This window comes from Pinus tabuliformis, chromosome 3_1 (assembly GCF_031772625.1).
Source record: "Pinus tabuliformis cultivar Carrire ecotype Pingquan chromosome 3_1, CPIR1, whole genome shotgun sequence".
NCBI lineage: Eukaryota > Viridiplantae > Streptophyta > Pinopsida > Pinales > Pinaceae > Pinus > Pinus tabuliformis.
Genome location: NC_142301.1, coordinates 473,215,819 through 473,236,740, shown reverse-complemented (window position 1 = coordinate 473,236,740; position 20,922 = coordinate 473,215,819). Strand labels below are relative to the sequence as shown.

Genomic DNA, 20,922 nt, shown 5'->3' with positions numbered 1-20,922 from the left:
CATTTAAAAGGTAACTTACCTCTGAACCTTCCAGTACCCCGTTGACGATTTCTGACAAAATTTGATTCTTCTTCTTCTTCTGGCACGTGACTTGCTTCATAGTAGTCTCCTTTTCCTGAAGCCTTGAAAGCAGATTCTCTCCTGTCTGATGGACCTCCCTTTATCATTTCATAAGCAGTTAGAATTTCGTGTAGCTGAGACATAGTAAGAGTTCGTAGATTTTCCTTTTCTTCTATTGCAAACACTTTAGATTCAAACTTGGGGGACAATGATATTAGAACTTTTTCAACCACAATAGCCTCTTTTATTTCTTCACCCAAGTTTTTCATGCAACTAACAATCTTGTCTACCCGAAGGAAATAGATAGCCACACTTTCATCATTATACATTCTGAGATTCCCATACTGAATCCTGAGGGTTTGAAGTTTAGCACGCTTTACCTGTTCATCTCCTTTGTAGCTCAAGAGAATCTTGTCCCATATTTCTTTTGCGGATTTATATTGCATAACCTTCACGAATTTTATTTGAGATAGGCATCCCAGCAGAGTATTGACTGCTTTAGCATTTGTTTCATATTTCTTGTTTTCGGCCGAATCTGTAGGAGTAGCTGAAGGAAAAGTGTAGCCTGTATCTATGATATCCCAAACTTCTGTACCGAGAGATTGAAGATAGGCAGTAACTCTTACCTTCCAATAATTGCAGTTTGTACCATCAAAAATTGGTGGCCTGATTGATGCTTCCCTCTCGTAGTTGCTCATGATGAGTGATCTTCCTTCAAGCGATCAAGCTTCTTTGAAGGACCTGCTCTGATACCAATTATTGGAAATAATACTGAGAGGGGGGGTGAATCAGTATTATCAAGTTCTTTTAATAAATCTTCCTTATTTATACTTTGAATTATTTTTGAATGTCAGTACCCTAAAATAATGAGCATGAACAAGAAAAACAGATAGTCACAGCAAAGAACACCAGATATAAGGTGGAAACCCAATGTGGGTGAAACCCACCTGCTGCAATATGTCTCTATCTTTTTCAAATTAGAAACTCCTTTTACAATAATTTTGTACAGGTGCAGTCCTTTACCAGTACGCAGGCTGCAACCTACAGAGAGCTACAACTCTCTCTCGCTTTCTAGTGTCTCATGGAAGGGAGCTACAACTCCCTACTTCTTTTCTTTCAAGGACCACTTTTCATAAATTTTCAAACTGGATACAAGAATATCAAATAATCATCAAGTACATGAAAATTACCCAAACTCCTTATACAATCAACCAAGAGTCACCCAACTTCTCAGAATGCTGTAAACAGAAAGACAGTAGCAGAAATATAAACCCAGAACTCTGCAGCAATAGATAAAAGATAATCAACAAATGTTTTTAAGATAGATCCGCAATTTTTCTTTATCTGGGCTGCGGGGCTTCATACTTCACCTTCTGTGCCTCTGCGTATCCCCGCAGAAAGCCTTGAACTGCACTGCGTATCCACGCACTGTGCCTTTAAATCCGCTGCATACCAATACTGTGCCCCCGCACCCACTGCTTCTATCGCGCCGCGTACTTTCACTGTGCCTCCGCAGTCACTATTTCTATCGCGCCGCGTACTTTCACTGTGTCCCCGCACCTGCGGCTTCTGTCGCACATCATACCTTCGCACTTCTGCTTTCTCTTCATTGCGAACCACCGCACCGGGACTTCTGTCGCGCTGCGTACCCACGCACTGCGCCTTCTTGTGTTGTGCGTACCCCCGCACTTGCACCGTTAATCACCTGCGAACCTCTTATTAGGGCCAAATTGGCAGTCCAACAGTGTGCCACAGATAGTCAGATGTCCAGATATGATCATGCGCCCGACAGATCACACTTCATAGATTCACTTTCAACTTCACTTTTATATAGATCAAGCTTTTAAACCGATAACCCAATATTTCAGATCTTAAGATATTCAATTTGCAAAAGATACCTTGGCCAAGTGATCTCCTTCCCTATTTATAGTCAAGCCCTTATCCACACCATGGGACAAAACCATCAATAACCAATACAAGGGATCCAAATCGGGGCTAAATTAGATCCTATACCATGGGCCAAAACCATAGAATCAAGAACGGCGGGCTAAATACCACGGGCCAAACATAAGAAACCCCACGTGAGTGTCCTTCTCTACCTTGAAATGAGTGAACTTGGGGTCTGCACCTCATGAACGGGTAACCTGTGGGTATGAACGCACTTCCTGGCCGGCGTACCTACGTGTCTGCACCTTTTGAACCATTCACCTGCGTACCTCTCAATTTCCAACATTTTGAGAGCTTGTATAGAGCATTCCCACTTGAGAGTGTTGCCATCAAGTACAACATCTATAACATAGAGCCATACCAGAATCATAATGCCAACAATTCCTTGCTTCTTCCTGTTGTTATAATTTCTTGCTGCAGTTTCCTCATTTTCTGGTTGAGAAGTTGCTGGTCCTTGAAGATATTTTAAATTTCCTTCTTGTTCCATTTTTTTTATTTTCTCTTTTAGTTCCTTTAATTTTAATTGGCAGGTCTGCATTCTGCTTCTTCCCCTTTGTTGGCTTTTTTTCCACCATTCTTCCACTTTTGTCATGAACTTCTGGTCTCTGAGATAGAAGGCCTCAAACCTAAAAGGACATTTTTTGGAGCTAGCTTTGATGTCAATTTCCAGTTTGATCAGCCAGTGGTTGGAGCCTATTCGTGGAAGAATCATTGCTTCAATGAAGATATCCCGATTTATTATCTGTTTGAATTTTAAGAATCTGTCTAGCCTCGAGGCAATTTGGTGTATCCCTCCTCTTCTATTGTTCCATGTGTGAATCCCATTTATAATAGGTATGTTGGCCAGTCTTTGTTCTGATATCATATCTCTGAAAACTTCCATATCCGAGTTTGGTCTTCCGAGGCCTCCTCATTTTTCCCTTACAGATGTGATCATGTTAAGGTCTCCTACTACAATCCAAGGGGTTTCTGGGAAGAGGCTTCGGATTTTTCGCAAGTTCTGAAGGAGGATCCTGCACTCTCCCGGTATATGTGGACCATATACTCTGGTGAGAAGGACCCATTCCCGTGACCCGATATTCCTGAATTTGCCTGAAATAATTCGAGGCACACTTACCCAATTTTTAAATTGAATCTCCTTTGAGTTCGAAAGAATTGCCAGGTCCTCTACACTACCTATGGCATCTTGACCTATTATCCGATACTGTCACTTAAATTTGCTCATCATCTCTTTCAATTTATATTCACTAATCTTGGTTTCTTGGAATATCATTATACTGGGATTATCTCTCTTCAGTATTTCTCTTAGATATCTCTGTTTCCCCTTACTATTGAGACCTCTAATATTGCATGTTGTAATTATCATTTTAATGGTTTAAGGGGTTGTTTGAATGCCTCTGATAGAGGTATGACTCTTCTTGAGTTTACCAACATTTCTCCAACGATTTGGATGGTTTCGCTCATAGGTGTTCTTCATCGTTTTCTTCCACCCTTACCTACATTACCTGTATATGTGCTTTTTCCTCCTTGTGATCCTAACTGTTGTGGTTAGCTTATTATGATTGCCCCTCTTTTTTCCCTATATTTTTGGAACACGTCTTTGTATAATTTCTTTTGATCTTCTAGGATGAATCTTTCATCGAAATGCCTCCACTTGTGTAGAATACCCTTCATGACTTGTTCCTCTTCACTTCCTTTTCCTTCTGGGGGTCCATCTCCATTTGGGTCCATCTTGAGGGTTTTCTATCCTCTCACCTTCTTTCCTGAGTTCCAGACTTGTCTACATTTTATTTTTTCCTTTGTCTACCTTTATAGGTTCTTTTGGTTCTTATCATTGTCTGGCCCTTCTGCTTCCATTCCTCTTCTTGTAATACCCTGAGCTTGTTTTGATTTTCCTGAGTTAAAACCTTAGAAGGTTGTTTCTGATTAATCGGTCCTTTTTGAGGTTTTCTTCGGAGAGGAACTTCTATGAAACCCTCATCATCCTCCTTGCTTGCCACTTCCTCCTTCCTCGCTTCTTCCCCTTTCCTAGCATTTTTTTATGCTCCAGTTGCATTCAATGGGTATGATTTGGAGAAATGACCGTATTCATGGCATCTTCTGCAATGGAATGGAATATGCTCATAGTCCACTAGTTTTTGCCACACCTCATCGTGGTATTCCACTTCATTATAGTCTGGAAGCGGTTCTTTGATATTCATGTACACGCAGATCCTGGTGTAGGACGCATATCTTCCCCTCCTAGTGGTCTCGGCCTATTTGACAAATGTCCTGATTGAGTTCCCGATACGCTCCAAAATCTCTGGATCCTAGAACTCGATTGGGAGTCCAAACAACCTGACCCAGATTGGTACCGCTAGCATTTTTTCCTTGTGTGGGTTGTAACATTCTTTCCAGTGCCTCATAAAGAGACATGCATTGTTAAAGAAGTAGGGTCCCTCCTCAAAAACCTTCTCCTTATCTTCCAAATTGGCAAAAATGACCATGAAAAAGCCCTTTGCCCTTAATTTTAGGCGAATATGTCCCCTGGGTTTCCGTATCTATTGTATCCATTTGGCCAGTTCTTTTTCAGATGGCCATGTCCCCACAAACATACAAATCAAAGCATGATCCTTCATATATCCTATGTATTCTTCAAGTTTGTTGTTTGTGATTACAAACCTAGGTTTTTTTGTCACTCTGGGTAGGTATCTGCTTCCCAGCGCCACTTGCAATCGAGCCCCCATAACTGGTGCGTCCTTACTTCATTTCCCTATGATTCCATTCACTCCATTCCTACTTGTCTCTCCTACTGCTACATTTCTATAGGATTGGATCTCTCCCCCCCCACCCAAAGCAATCATTTCCTTACCAGCCCCGCCTATATTCTGTTTGCCTTCCTTCAAGCTCTCAAAACTCTCCCTTGTCCTGATTTGGTGCAGAGGCTACAGGCTGCCTATACACCCTGTCCAAGGCTCTGGTCCGCCTGAGGCAAAACGTGCTGAAATCCTAACCCTAAATGCTTACCTTCATCACTCTTCCCTCGACCACCCTTCATTTCCATATCATATCCCAACAATAGTTGTCTTTACTAGAGTCTTGAATGGTGATATATATATATATATCTATATATATATATATATATATATATATATATAATCCTACTACTAATGTGTTTGAATCACTTTTTTTTGTGGTAGAAATGGATTCAACATGATGAAGAACCCAGTGACCTGGCTTAGACTACTTTTTTTCACAATTAGTCTAATCAATATTTGATTTTTATTTAGATTTGGATTGGTGATTTTGTTTATTTTTCCTAGATAAATTGTCTTTGGGACATATTTTATTTTTGAAATTCGTTTTCACCCTTAATCTATTTATTATTATTATTATTATTATTATTATTATTATTTATAGATAGTAACAAGAAATGTATATGTGTCTTTATTATACATATAAAGTACATTGGTAGAAATGTTACAAGGAAAATTTCTTCAATCGATTGAACATTAAATTTAATGAAGGTTAAGAATACCACTTTCTGAGTATAGGAGAAGTTTATTAGAAGTTGATGACACAATGCAATGAAGAAACCAAATATTTCTAAGATTTCAACAACAATGGCCTCCCATTAGATCTAAGGGAGCCAACAAAAGTTCAAACTCATAATTTGGGTATTTTTTATTCTATCTTTCTTAACTTCATGTTATTGGAGAAGAGAAACATGGATTTATTTTTAGAACATAAAAATAAGAAGTAGAAGAGAAGAAAATATTAGCCACCTCCTCTACCTCTTTTCCAACTTCTTCTTCATTCTCTTCCAAAACAATTCTTTTTCCATTTACCTTATTTAGAACTAAGTCTTCCCTAATGGGAGAAATGATGGTCTTTGAATGAACTTGATTTAGAATTGGATGATGAAAATTATGAGTTAGATGATATGTGGATTCTTTAGCACTTAAATATTGCATAGCCCTAGATCTTTCATTAGAGGGAGGAGCGTATTGAAATTCATACCAATTAGCGGGATGATACCTATTAGGAAACTAATTCTTAAGTTTTTTTTAATCTTGTTTTAATTCTTCTTGATCCTCATTAAAATAAAAATATTGAATAGGGGTAGAAGGAGATTGATATACTATAACCTTAAGAAAACTTTTCACAAAGTGCCTGTACTCATGGAAATAATTAAATTTAAAGGTGGACCTTATCGTAATCCAAGGCCTAAAGATCGGCCCAAGCCTCCAATTTTATAGATCCAATCCAAAATAGAGTTATAACAAGCACAAAATTTGATGAACTTATCAATTAACCCATTTTCCTTAAGGTTATTAAGGTTATTCTTTGTTGAATACGAAAATTCTAAGTGAAGAGAGGGAATCATTTCTACCATTTTCACAAATCTACTTGGCTGAAGGAATTTTTTATTCACTAAACAACAAGGTAGAGAGACATGACCCACTATAGTGGGATTGCAAAGAACACCTATTAAAAATGAATAAGAGTAACATCATCTTCAATAGCTCATGGAAAAGGTGTGGTACATACATAAGGTAATGGGTCCATGTGGGGTGCAAAAAATGTGTGTTAATTGATAGACACGACAACATTTACATTGAGAGAAACACATTTTCATAGCATATAAATTATATGAGTATTTAGGGGCTATCATAAATCATGTTTTCTAGTATATGAACCTCAATATGCCTCAATACCTATCTAAGCCATAGATTCCTAATTTTATGGTATGTTACTACCATAAAGGGGTAGTTATATATATCAATAACACCAAGCACTTTAAAATGGGCACTTGAAGGATGGGTCATGGATGATTACCAAAGGCGTTCAAAATAATAGCAAGATAGGAAATGTTATATCAATCATCCCATCATGGCCCAATAAAATACATCAATCATCACACTTTCGACTTATCATGATGGTCACATTTGATGAAAATATGTATAGTACATTGTAGATAATCTAAGGTGTAACAACTTGCTATAATTGAGGGACATGTGGTAATCTCAAGAGCACATGAGAACTCTAGAATATACATAAACCTGTACACCTAAAACATTGTCACCTAGTGGAGATTAAATGTAAGGGAGCTTTAGTGACATGAGTGCCTTATCCCTTCCCTCAAAGAGAGAAACAAATCCATTCATCATTGAAACTCTATGAAGCACATCCCAGTAACACCAACGCTAATATAATTTTGTGTAATGTGGGAATTACTTCCTTTCATTCAAACGCAACAAATTTTGAACTGAATAAAATGAAACGCATGAATAACAAAGGGAAGAAAACTCCGACATCTTACAAGGATTCCCCAAATGAATTAGATATTAGACTCATAGAACATTTTATAAATTCCCATGCGAAAGGGTAGCTTCTTAAATTCTTCTTTGTCTTTTGGTTTCTATGTACCAAATGATCAAAGTCCATAATTGTTTCAGTTAGTGAACCTATGACATGGCACATTCACTCATGGAATATTAAGGAATATCCCTAATTTCGATAGATATTAAAAGGTCCCCTGAAAAATCCTTTTGTTAACCTCCATCCTAATAAATCCCTTAAAAAGTATTTTTTTTAACCTACATCCTAATATATATTTATACTTTTAAGAACACATATTTTTACGAGATATTCTAGGTATCCACTCTTTACATGGAATTTTTAATAACGCTTTATATTTCTACCCTTAGTATGGAAACATGATGGAACTCTTATATTCCTTCAAACTCATCTCCTGAGGGACTGTGTAGAGGAACAACTACTATACTAGGTCATAGATCTTAAATACTATGTAATGAGGGAGTTAGAAAATTACTTCTACATGTAATAGTGAGAGTAGATATGGATGATTCTGAGTTATCATGCAGGTTATCATCCTCATTGGCACTACCAATATAGACAACTCTCCAACACTCATTGTTTCCAAGCCTTATGATTTTGGATACCGAGGAGTTTTTAATGGCATTGAATCCATTTCTATCATAACAAAATAATTTAATGTTAGGTCACTATACTACTAGTGTAACCCTTATTTTTATTAGTACAACCCCCTTATTATACTGTTGTGCCCATGTAGTCCCCATGTTGTTATTATTTTTCCCCATAGAAGCCCACTATTGTTATTATTGTGCCCTTACATTATTATTGTTATGTCGACTCTGATTATATTATTACCCGTTAGATTCCTATATATAGAAAGAAGGTCATGTCATTTGTATCATCCAAGAATTTTTCATTTGTGTAATGTAAAGGAGGTTGCCCCCTATAAGAGGCATATTTATAAGGTGTTCATCTATCTTTTCTATGTTTTTGTGAGCTCGTTTCATAATATTTGGTATTAGAGATTTGGATTCTAGGGTTTCACTACTCCAAACAGGTCATCATGGAATTTTTGCTATAACATTTTTTCTGCAACGTTTCAGAAGCTAACAAAGAAAACCCATTTGAGATATATTTCATTGAACCTCAGGTCCAAAATTTAGATCTTGTCTTGTTATATTTTTGGAGATATGATCTGAGGAAGTCAGGGTTTTTGCAAGCTCCATAATTTCATCAAAAATAGGTCATCGTGGAAGTTTCACTATAACTTGTTCACTATAAAGTTTCAAAAGCTAAAACAAAAACCCATTTGGGAAGAAAATGGTCTAAACCGCAGTTCCAAATTTTAGATCTTGTCTCACTATATTTTTAGATATATGATCTAAGGAAGTTAGGGTTTTTGAAGACTCCTGAATTACATCTTAAACAAGTGATCTTTGGAAAATCATCATAACTTTCTCTCTGAGCATAAAATTGAAATTTCGTAAGAAGTTGCAGAAAGAGAATAGACTATTGTTTTCTGTTTATATTTTTCAGATCCAAAGGTCAAAACAATGACACGTGGACCTTCATACAAGTTCGCTCTACTGAAGAGGTATATAATCAGGTCATCGTGGGAGAATGTGCATAACCCTTTCTTGGAGAATCCAATTTCAATCAAACTAGTGGCATTGGAAAGAGAACACAGAGGGCTATTGCAGGTTGCGATTTTAGAACTAGAAAATATGAAATTACAGAGTTACAGTTATTTCAAGATCGAGCTCCTAAAATCAAGAAAAGCCAATATGATAAATTTTGATGGCAAGTATCCGATAAATTGGATACTACAAATATAGAAATATTTTGATGTACATGAGGTGCAACTGTTACAAAAGTTACGTATTGTATCTTCATATCTGGAACTAGATCAATTTTTATGGTATAAAGGGCTGTGTTCTCGTTAAGAACTTGTCACTTGGTCAATTTTCACGAAATAAATGACAGCATATTATGAACATACAAAGAGTAACACCTTCTTTAGGAAATTGCTAAATCTCAAAGAAAACGGTTCAATCGCAGAGCACATTGAAGATTTCAAAAAAATTGAATATAACGGTAAATGATATTCTAGAGAAGAAAAGGATTGATGTCTTCATAGGGACTTTAAAGGATAACATTCAACATGAGGTTTGTCTTTGGGAACCTGATTCATTAGAGAAGGCATTCGTGTTGGAAAGAAAAATGGAAAGTGGAATTATGGAAACAAGGAATCCTACCAATCATGACTATAAATATGGAAGTGTTTTTTCTTCCAACCTTCCACAATCTACAAGGTGTACACAACAAAAATTGGAAGAAAAAAGAGAAAAAAGACTTTGTTACATTTGTGACAGAAAATACACTAAAGGTCATAAGTGTGCTAAGAAGAAATTATTTTACATAGATTGTGAAGAGGAGGAAGAAAAGGATCAAGAAACATCGAAAGAAGAGGATATACACCATGAACCAACCCCAGAGACAGAAGAAATTTATCTAAACATATCTTCTAAAGAATTGGAAAGAATTACCACTACTCAAACTCTTAAGATAGAAGCACATATCAAGAAGAAAAAGGTTCAAGGAGTGAAATATCACATCAAGAAAGAAGAAATGAATCCGACCATATCTTGTAATGCATTGGATAGAATTACCACTCCTCAAACTATCAATATAGAAGGACATAGCAAGAAGAAAATGGTAATAGTGTTGATTGATTCGAGCAGTACTCATAATTTTATTCGTTGTAAGATAGACAAGGAATTGAATTGCTTCCCATATCTAGCACCATAGTGTCAAGTGATAATTGCAAGTGGAGGAACCATAAGCTTCTCCGGAAAGTGCCATAATATCAAGCTATCCATAGGAGAATATGTATTGAATATTCCAATGCTTTCCATTCCAATGGGTGGTGTTGATGTTGTACTAGGAGACCAATGGGTACAATAGCTTTTAATTTCAAGAACATTTCATGAAATTTTCTTTGGAAGGAAAGGAAGTTGAATTAAGGGGTATCACAGGGAAACTGGGAAATATAATCATCTCTAACGGAATAACACAGCTTCTAAAGAAAGAAAAATGAGGCATAACTGCACAATTATGTTCTCTAGATGTTCCCACATTGAAATCACCTATTTCTTTAGATCTCCAAAAATTCTTTTACAATCATTCCAAGGTAGTGGAGACTCCCAAAGGCCTCCCTCCTATTCATGATCATGATCATTATGTTCATTTCATTCCAGGAAGTTTTCCTCCAAAAATCAGGCCTTACAGGTATCTGTATGCCCAAAAGAGTGAAATTGAACATCTGGTTGCAGAAATGCTAGAGGCTGGTATAATTCAACCTAGTCAAAGTTATTTCTCTACTCTAGAAGTATTAATGCACAAGAAGGATGAGTCATGGCGCATGTGTCTAGATTATAGGGAGCTCAAGAAGCTCACTATTAAAGATAAATTTCCCATTCCTCTCATTGATGAATTATTGGATGAACTACATTGATTAATTTAATTCACCAAGTTGGATCTTTGGTTTGGATATCATCAAATCAAAATGAAGGCTAAAGACATTCTGGAAAAAACATTTAGATCTTGTGAGGGTCATTATGAATGTTTGGTTGTACATTTTGGCCTTACCAATGCACCTTCTACATTTCAAGGTTTGGTGAATTCCATTTTTAAACCCTTCCTTAGAAAATTTATGATATTATTTTTTTATGATATACTAGTCTATAGCAAGTATTGGAAGGATCATGTTCAACATGTTAACACGGTGCTCAAACTATTGGAGGAGAAACAAATATATGAAAAAAGCTCCAAATGTTTCTTTGGAGTACAAGAGGTGGAATATCTGGGTAATATTGTATCTCATGAAGATGTTAAGGTAGACCCTAGCAAAATTAAAGTCATTAAGGAATGGGAAATCCCCACATCCATAAAGCATCTATGAGGATTTCTCAGTTGACGGGGTATTCTCACATGTTTGTTAAGAATTATGTGAAAATAGCAGCACCTCTAACAACATTATTGGAGAAATATGCATTTTCATGGACCCTAAAAGAAACAAAGGCCTTTGAACATCTTAAAGAGGCAATGTGCCAAGAACTGGTCTTAGCTACGCCAGACTTCACAAAAACCTTTATTATGGAATATGATGCTTCAAGAAATTGAATTGGTGTTGTTTTTAATGCAAGATAAAATACCCATCGCTTTCAAAAGTTGTCTAATCAAAGGAAAGTATTTACGCAAAGCTATTTATGAGAAGTGTTGGCAATACTACATGCACTTAAGACATGGCAACCTTACCTAATGGGAGGACACTTCAACATAAAAATGGATCATGATAGTCTTGAATACTTTTTATAAAAAAGAATATCCTTTGAAGAGCAACAAGAATGGGTCACAATGATGTTGGGTTATGACTTTGAAATCATCTAGAAAAAAGGGAAGAAAAATGTTGTGGCAAATGCCCTCTCAAGAAAGGATAAGGATGTGGAAGAATTGTATTGTGATATTTCTATTATCCAACCAGATTGTATAAATGAAGAAAGGGATGAATGGAAGAAGGATGAAGAAGTGTGGCCGCTCATTCAAAAGTTGTAGAAGATCCTAGTTCAAACAATATTTCCATAACTTGACAAGGAAGGAAAAATCATATTGGAACTTGAAGCATTCATAGAACCGAGAAGTCGACAGATAAGAAATCGATCAATTTTAGAGCATCTCATCATTTTATACTGAAGCATCAATAACTACTTAAGTGTTGAGGACAACACATTTTGAAGGAGAGGGGCATGTTAGGTCACCATACTACTAGTGTAACCCTTTATTGTTATTGATACAACCCCCTTATTATATTTTTGTGCCCATGTAGTCCCCATATTGTTACTATTGTGCGCCATAGAAGCCCACTATTATTATTATTGTGCCCTTACATTATTGTTATGTCGGCTCTAAGAATTGTCATTTGTATCATCCAAGAATTGTTCATTTATGTAACGTAAATGAGGTTTCCCCCTTGAAGAGGCTGATTTATAAGGCGTTCATCTATCTTTTCTATCTTTTTGTGAGCTGGTTTCATAATATTTAATCGCTTCCAAGCTCCAAATTAAAAAAAAAAGGAACAAATTTTGACAATAAATGGTTGTTCGATAGCTAGGGGAAATTGTCACCTCGATAAAAAACACCACGAGATATTGTACGACTTGATCTCCTGCTTCATCCTCCCTATTTAACAACCCCTTGGTCAGCTCCTTCATTCTCGTCATCATCCTTTGAGTTTGGCAAGGCCTGTAAGTCTCCTCCATCATCATCATCATCCTCTAATATTAGCAAGGCCTCATGGTCTCATCCTGCATCCTCTAAGATTGGAAAGGCCTCTTGGTCTCCTCTTTCATCCTCATTATCACCCTTTGAGATTGGGAAGGCCTCATGGAGTTATCCCTCATCCTCATCATCCTTTGATATTGGCAAAAGAATGGCTTTGCTTTTATTTTGTGTGTCATAAGAAAATTTATTCGACCATACAAAAATATTTCAAACAATATTTCCTGACATAATATCATGATTCCATTCACTGCATTTGAATTATTAGATGAGAATATGTTCGAACGCCATGTATTTAAACTCAGAAACACAATTTCTAGATTACATTGTAATCTTTCTGAATGTTTTTCTTATAATAGTATTAATGGAATGAGGATACCAGTTGAAACCAAAAATATAATGAGTATACATTTTTTATTAATTTTGTGCTTAGTCACATCTAATGCATAGGTAGTGTGGTACAATTATATTCTTTGTCACATATGTCCTTTGATTGCTAATTTCCAGTAGTATTATTAAGGGACTACTGAGGTCATGAGTTCAATTATCCTCAACGCTCACAGAGTTAGTCTCTGCTAATAATCCAATGAGAAGTCATCCATTTGGGTGGATATGCTCCTATATTTCCTAGGAGATAAAGGGACTACTAGTTTCTTAAAAATTTCATTACATTTCTATGTGTATAATCGACCAAAACTACCTAATAAAATAGAAACTCTATAAGACGGAATATATTACTTGAGATTGACTTCATTCTCCATTATAAGCTCATTGATTTCAAGGAACTAGTGCATATTGTTCTAACTCCAAGAACTAGATACAATGGATTTATTACACATAGAATTAAGTCATCCCTCTAACTCTAAAATATAGTGATGTAGGGTTTTTATTTCGTCCTCCTCCCTAGCATTATTTTCTTTTATAATTTTTATATCTTCTAGAACATTGACATTAAGCTCAATCTATTCCCTCCTTCTCAAGTTCATTTCCATTTGATCAACTTGTGACTCACCCATTTGATTTAACACTTTATATATATTTTCATTACAACTGCTTCTTATATGCCCTTCATTGTTGCTAGTTCTCGAATCTTTTTCTTTATTAGTGCACATTTTGTTCCATATGTCTTTAAAGAGTTTTTTGCTTCTCAAGTTTGTAGGCCAAAAGTTTGCCTCCAATTCCAAAGCAGATCAAAGGATTCCTTTGAGCCCTATTCCTCTCAAATGTCTAATACTACTATTATATTTATCCTTATGCCTATCATTATATGCCAAGGTATTTTTGCACAAGCGACTTTTATTTTTTTACCTACTCTAGAACCAAAGCCCTAAAAAGAGGTGGCCATAAATGGGATTTTCAACAGTCTTGGAAGGAGTGTGCTATGGTATTTTCATAGAGATACATCAAATTAAGAGCACTAGTGAAATAAAGGTTTGTCAAACATAGGCCTTGTGAGGCATATATATATATATATATATATATATATATATATATATATATATATATATATATATATATATATGCATTGTATTTAGATAATTTGTTTCCTAGAACCCATCATAGGGTCAAAGATGTTCCTTTATTTGAGTTAGCCTTAGATGAAGACATGGTTCACTAGGATGTCTACCTGAGACACTATAAGGAACTTGCCAATTACTTTGACACTTCTATCGACTATATATACTGAGTTGGTGGCATTCTCATTCTTATTCCACCTCCTTCCTACATAACAACATCATTGCAAGTCATAAATTATTCCATTATAGGAGCCATTATAATTATGAGGGATTGTACATTGGTTCCCGTATAGTTATTCTTGCATAGGATTTCAATTTCATGCAAAGGTTGCATGCACCTAGTGTCTGCATGTTGTGAACTAAATGGGGTTTCCAAAACATTCATTGGGGTCCCTTCTCGTTTTATATTATAATTCCTACCTTCATTCGTGAGCCCGATGATTTGAGAACTTAATTTGACAAATAATGAGGATAAATGTATCATTGATATTTTATTAGAATAGAACTTCAACATTGTAAGAAACTAGGGTAGATTCCCCCACCCCATTTATCCTTTTACTTTTAATTGTCTTTCCTGAAGTTGGCATGCATGATTTTCACATTTATCATCTTCTGAACTAGGTTTACTAAGAATATGAGATTATCATTTGTTTTGAATGTTATACGTAATATTCTCTATTATACTCAAAATATCCTCCAGATTTTTATCCCTAGGTGAGTTTCATTGGCATGGGTGTTTTATAATCGTGTGTGAATCCCCCAAGATCTTAATGTTGGGTACTTGCGTTGTGGTAGGAAATATTAAGCCTTACAGCAATCCATGCATATATTCTTTTTTTTTTTTCATTTATCCCCATTCATATGCATGCTTTTTTAATTGAGTTATTCTAGCTCTATAAAATACCCATCCCCCTCCTCCCACCCTTGGATTTTTCTTTGAAGCTCAATCAAAATAAACAATCCAACTTTTTGAAATTTAAAAATTTTACCTTTTTATCGAATTGATGCCTTGGAAATTCATATAAACATTGCGGATTTTGATTCAGAGTAAATTGACAATTTCTCCCCCGGATGCGGGTGCTGGCACGTCAGAGGGGGTCAAGCCACATGCCCAGCATATGACGCCCCGTGTTAACCTTAATGTTTAATGGAATACCGCCATCATAGTTTCATGTTTCGCTACTCGAGCTCTGGGCATTCAATGCCGAGCAGAGTGAATTGATGGCGTTGCAGAATGCAGTTAATGGACACTCGCAACGAGGGAATGATGCTCGATATCAAGGGGCAGGTGAGGCGACGTAGACTCATTGGCATGGTGAAGTTGGGAAGGTGTGAGCGCAGAGGAATTCGAGGTGGGTGGATGTCTTACCACCTCATCACACAGTCTTGGCTTTCCGCCACTACAACACAAGGAATTGCCTTAGGTGGGAGCGGCAATTCAAGAGCATTCAAGGACAATTGGATGCGAGGAGTGAAATCTCCCCCTCCGGCGAAGTTTGCTCAGTGGTTTTCACGCCTATGTGTGGTTTGGGGCGAAATCAGCACTGTGCTTGCTTTTACAATTCACTTCAGGTACTCGAAGGAGGCAACAGGGAGTTCATGGCAAAGCTTCAGGAACGGCAACCGAGCAGAAGGGGACCAGGGCGTGGTTCATCCTCTCGACCCCCTGCAGCTGATGAGCACCACCATTGCTGCTGCTGCTACTGTTATAGGAGGGCAAGAGCCACACCAATTCCAGCCGGGTAATTCATGGAGGTTGGCAGCTCAAGTGAAGGAGAGCCAGTGCTTCCAGCATTTGGTTCAGTCGTGTTCACTCTTGGCAGCTCAAAGGATAATGTAGGTATCAATGCTCACATTTCAGTTCTTTTCACTAAAGTCCCTGAAGGAAATGTTGTTGGAAAACCTCCAGGATCGGTGGAGCAGCCTCCAGGAGGTACTGGTGAGGAGAGCCCTGTCTTGCAGCCACCAATTGAGGCGGGCACCTCAGGGAAAGAGATTCTGCACGCCCCCTCACATCCCCTAGATCCGGAACCTCAGGGCACTGCAAAGGATCCATGGACCACCATGTGGGAAGGAATCCCTGAGGGCCAAGGGTGGAGCTACATCGTGGAAGATAAAAGTCTCTGCGATGACTAAGCCTCCGACGCACGCACCGGCACATGCCTTTCTCTCTGAGCTCGGGTCCAGGATAAAAGTCTTTGCAGGTATTGGGGTTCTGGTCATCACTGTGTCTGTTTACTTGCAGTTTTTAATAATGTCTTGTTTATGTCGGTCTTGTTTACTCTCAGTTTTTAATACTATCTTGTTCATGTCGGTCCATTGTAAGTTCTTTGATGGACACGGTCCACAGTGAGTTTTGGAAGGAAGCCCCTGCGTGGGCCGTCACGTTCATGTTTAACTCAATGTGGTTCCAGGTTCTGATGTTAGTCATGTCATTTTGGTCTCCAGCCTCAGTAAGTTTTTGGAGGGATTTTGGAAGTCCTGTAGGTGCTGCCCCTGTGAGGGAGCTTTTTGTTTCAAAGCTAAGCTATCCAAGGTGCAACTTCTGGCCTTGGAAGGCATGTCTCACTGTTTGTAAAGTTTACCTGTAAATATAATACAATAGACTAGATAGTTTTTTACCGAGAAAAAAAAAAATTGACAATTTCTCGAGAATTGTTTTGTTTTCCTAATGATATGTTTTACAAAAAAAATTAGCTTCATATAATTTTTCGATTTTCCATTAAAAAAATGATTTTCCTTGTAAAGTTTCACATAACTTAAAAGGACTGTTTGTGTTGACATAGCATAAATTAGTATAAAATGTACAGTTTTTAATAAATATATAAATGAGCATGATCTATAGAAAGAGGACTAAGTTTTCAATATTAAAATTTTATTTTTTGATGAAATATTATATTTCTTTTTATTTTTCGAAATTGGAGATGTAACATTTCAATTACATTTTGTAGATGTGTGCACATAAGTTTCTTTTCAACTATTTAAGTAAATTGAAAAACCAAATTTATCATTTTCGAGTTTACTCGTAAACAAATATAGTGTTGTTTTTTGAAATATTTTTATTGTGTATATTTTATGTTATTTATTTTTTATTCGGCCTCTTTGAAACTATCCAAAAAGAATTCAAACATTATGTCTAAAAGAAATGATGAATGCCATATGAATTCAAAATTTCAAACTAATATTCCATTGGATAAATAATTTCATGATCAATCCAACATCATCAACTCTTCCAATTAAGGATAAATATTTCCCTAAGTCTACTTGGGTACAAAATGGTGTTGCAAAGAAATTTGCAAAAGGGGATTGTAGTTTTTAGGACATAAGGACATTTATGGAGTGCTTAAATTATAAATTCAAATAAATATATTGAGGGTTTAAGAAAGCATCAATTGAACCATTTACCTTGTTAACTAGGGACTCAACTGAGTTATAAGAATTGATCAATCTATTGAAATCTATCAAGCATTTACAAAAATAAATTTCTCCAAAATTCGAGGAGGTTCGATTTTTAAGGATATGAACGTTATATGAATCCGATAGATTTAGAATCAAGAAATATCTAAAATTTAATCTATTAGTAATTTAACCAAGTTTATATGATATTATTTCACTTAAAATGGAAGTTCAACTTCGTCTATGTTATGAACAACATTAAATTTTTTGTATGTTATTAATAAATATCATGTGTCAGTTTAATATAAAGCATGGAAATACTGATACACATGATTCATATTGGATTGTAAAAGGTGTAACAAATAGAAGACACACACACACACACACGCACACACACATAACATATTATGACTAAGCTCTTGTAGATAATATCAAAAGAAATAAAATCAAATAAAAATTATTTGTAGTTTACATCTTGAAATATTTTAAAATTGAATAAGACTTATTTTGATCATATTTGAGTTTTTAAAAATTGAATAAAACTTATCTCGATCATATTTGAGTTTTCTAAAATTAAATAAAACTTATTTCAATAATAAGGAATTGATTGAAACACTTGGATAACTATGTAAATTTAGGAAAGTTGATAACATCATAAAAAATTATAGAAATGTTATCATATGAGATTGTCTTATATCATGTTATGATGAAGATCTTGTAGTTAATCTCAAAAGAAATAATATCATAGAAATTCGTTGTAGATTCAAACTGCTAAAATAATAGACTTGAATATACTCTACTCATCAACAAAAAAAATTAAATGGTCGTGAAATCATGAAGAATACAAGATAAAGAATTCAATCAACACATTACAAAATGATTCTTGGGGAAAGCCACGGCTAAAAACCTTTGCACTTTGTATATTGCATTAGTAAGAAAATATGAGATGTTTACAATTCCTTGCTAAAGCCAGACCATAAGATCTTCTAGTTAATCTCAAAAGAAATAATATTGTACAAATTCCTTGTAGACTCAAACTGATAATTGTAATTTACTAAAACAATAGACTTGAATATACTCTACTTACTGACGATGGGCTTCTAAAGTTGGGAGAGAGGTCGAGATCCATGAGGGTTTTGCTTTAGGGTTTTGTCGTTGCTCACCATGGCAAGGCACAAAGGATGGAGATCAGATCCCTCCTACAGTTAAGTGGTTGTGGACAAAATCAAGGGAGTTGGATTGCATTGCTTCAAGAAACCAACAGAGGAGGTAACAAAGGCTCAGAATACATAAAAACTAGAAACTATCAGACCTTAAGGATAGGAAGAAAATCATGAGGAAGCTAGTAAAGAGAAGACGATAGAGGTTAGCAGTCCGAAAGTTACTCCTATGAGTACATCAAGGTCTATAAACCCAAGTCGACCATTACTCCTTGATTCGTTTTAAGTGCACCAGTGTTGTAGGTACATAAAGACCACATGTCAGGAGTATGCTATTATCTGTAAATTTATGGGGATTTGGCCGACGAAGAAGGATTTAGAAGAATGGAGAAGGAACCACTAGAAACCAAATGGGGAAATTTACCTTCACCTTGGGTCCAAGGGCTTCTTCGCGGTGGTGTTCATAAGCTTAGAGGATAAAGATAGAGTGATCGAGGGAGGACCCTATTTTTACACTTTTGCAGGCTTTATATGAGACCATGGGTAATGAAATTTGTCCCACGGCGAGAAACTTTCACCTCAGTGTCGATATGGATAAGAATCTATTCCCTTCCTTTAGATTATTGGCACCCAATGTCTCTAGAGGCTATCAACAACAAGCTAGGGCATCTAGGGCACTTCTGGATGCAATCAATTTAGAAGTGAATGATGAGGAATGGGTGTACGCGGTAGAATATGAACATGTCCCATTTAGGTTCCATAATGTCATGAGAATGGGCACCTATACAGGGACTGCCCATTGAACAAGCTAGAGAGCAATACAAAAGCCACTATAGACAAGGCTCCTGAAGGTTTTACTAAGGTTGGTGGTAAAGGGAAAGGATGCAAGAGGTTGCAAAAGAAAATTAATGAAGACGGACAACTGAGTGACAATAGCTTCAAGATATTAGATGAAGAAGGAGAAAACAATGGGACAAACTAAGAATTAGAAAATATTCCCACTAAGAAGGAAAGGGATAATAATATCAAGGATATACAGGACAACAACAAACAAATTGATGATATGAAAAGCATTATGGAGCTCAATAAGGACCATGAGATGAACACAAGTGAGGCTAGAATGGAAGACCATGAACTGCAGGAGATTCTGGAGAGGGAGAATTTAGATGTAGAAATGTTTCTAGAGCAGGCAATCACCAAAGGGGTAGACTCTCTGCCAAAAGAGGAGTTTTACAGGGTTCAACCTCTCTTCCTCTGGACATCAAAAATGAAGTGTTATAGAGTCAAAATAAACCATGCTATCCATGAGAATATGGGAGTGAAAATGGTGGAGGATACACCGATGCATTCTTCTAAGAACCTATGTAGGAAAAAAGGAGGAAAAATACAGTATGAGCTGCTGACAGAATGTGGGAAACTTATGATTAACTTAGGTAAGATGAGGGATCTTACTAGTTACTCCTTTACAAACCTTTCTTAATGAAACTTATAACCTAAAAAATTGGGGGTCTAGGAAGTAAAAGGAAACAAAGAACTCTTAGCAGTAGAATGAGAGAATAAAAATTGGATATGGTTTTTATTCAGGATACAAAATGTTCGATGGACAAGATCAAAGAGATACACAGAAAATGGTTAATCAAGTATGAGCATCTATAGGTTAAAGCAGATAACTTGGTGGGTGGGATTCTTACTCTATGGATCCTAAAAAACTTAGAATCCTAGATGTTGAAGCTTCTATGAACTACCTACCATTGTTGATTCAACCTTTGGGTGAGAAGGAGATCTACATGATCACTAACATCTATAGTCCTAAAAAACTAGAAGAAAAACTTAAGCTTCTCACATCCCTTGATAAGCTGAGAGAGAGATATCCTGATATGCCCTAGATTCTGGTTGGGGATTTCAATATGATTAGATCTCTTACAGAGAAAAAGGATGGTACCAGAAAACTAGGCAGAGATTCCATTGCTTTCGAGAACTTCGTGAATAACATGGGGCTAGTGGACACTAAAACAATGAATGACACTTGGACTTGAAATAATAAGAGGGGAGGGGCTTTTTAAGTCACCTCTAAACTATATAGATTCATAATCTTAGAGGACATCTTTCTTAAAGGCCTTGATATGTCAGCTTCAATCCATCCCTTCAAAGGCTCAGACGACTGGCCTGTCCAACTTGAACCTACT

At 36.4% G+C, this 20,922-nt stretch overlaps 1 pseudogene; it reads right to left on the bottom strand.

Moving 5' to 3' along the window:
• The window catches only part of LOC149187830 (uncharacterized protein At4g17910 pseudogene), a 42,206-nt pseudogene extending 26,864 nt beyond the window's left edge, over window positions 1-15,342 (bottom strand).
• Window positions 15,343-20,922: the final 5,580 nt, after the last annotated feature.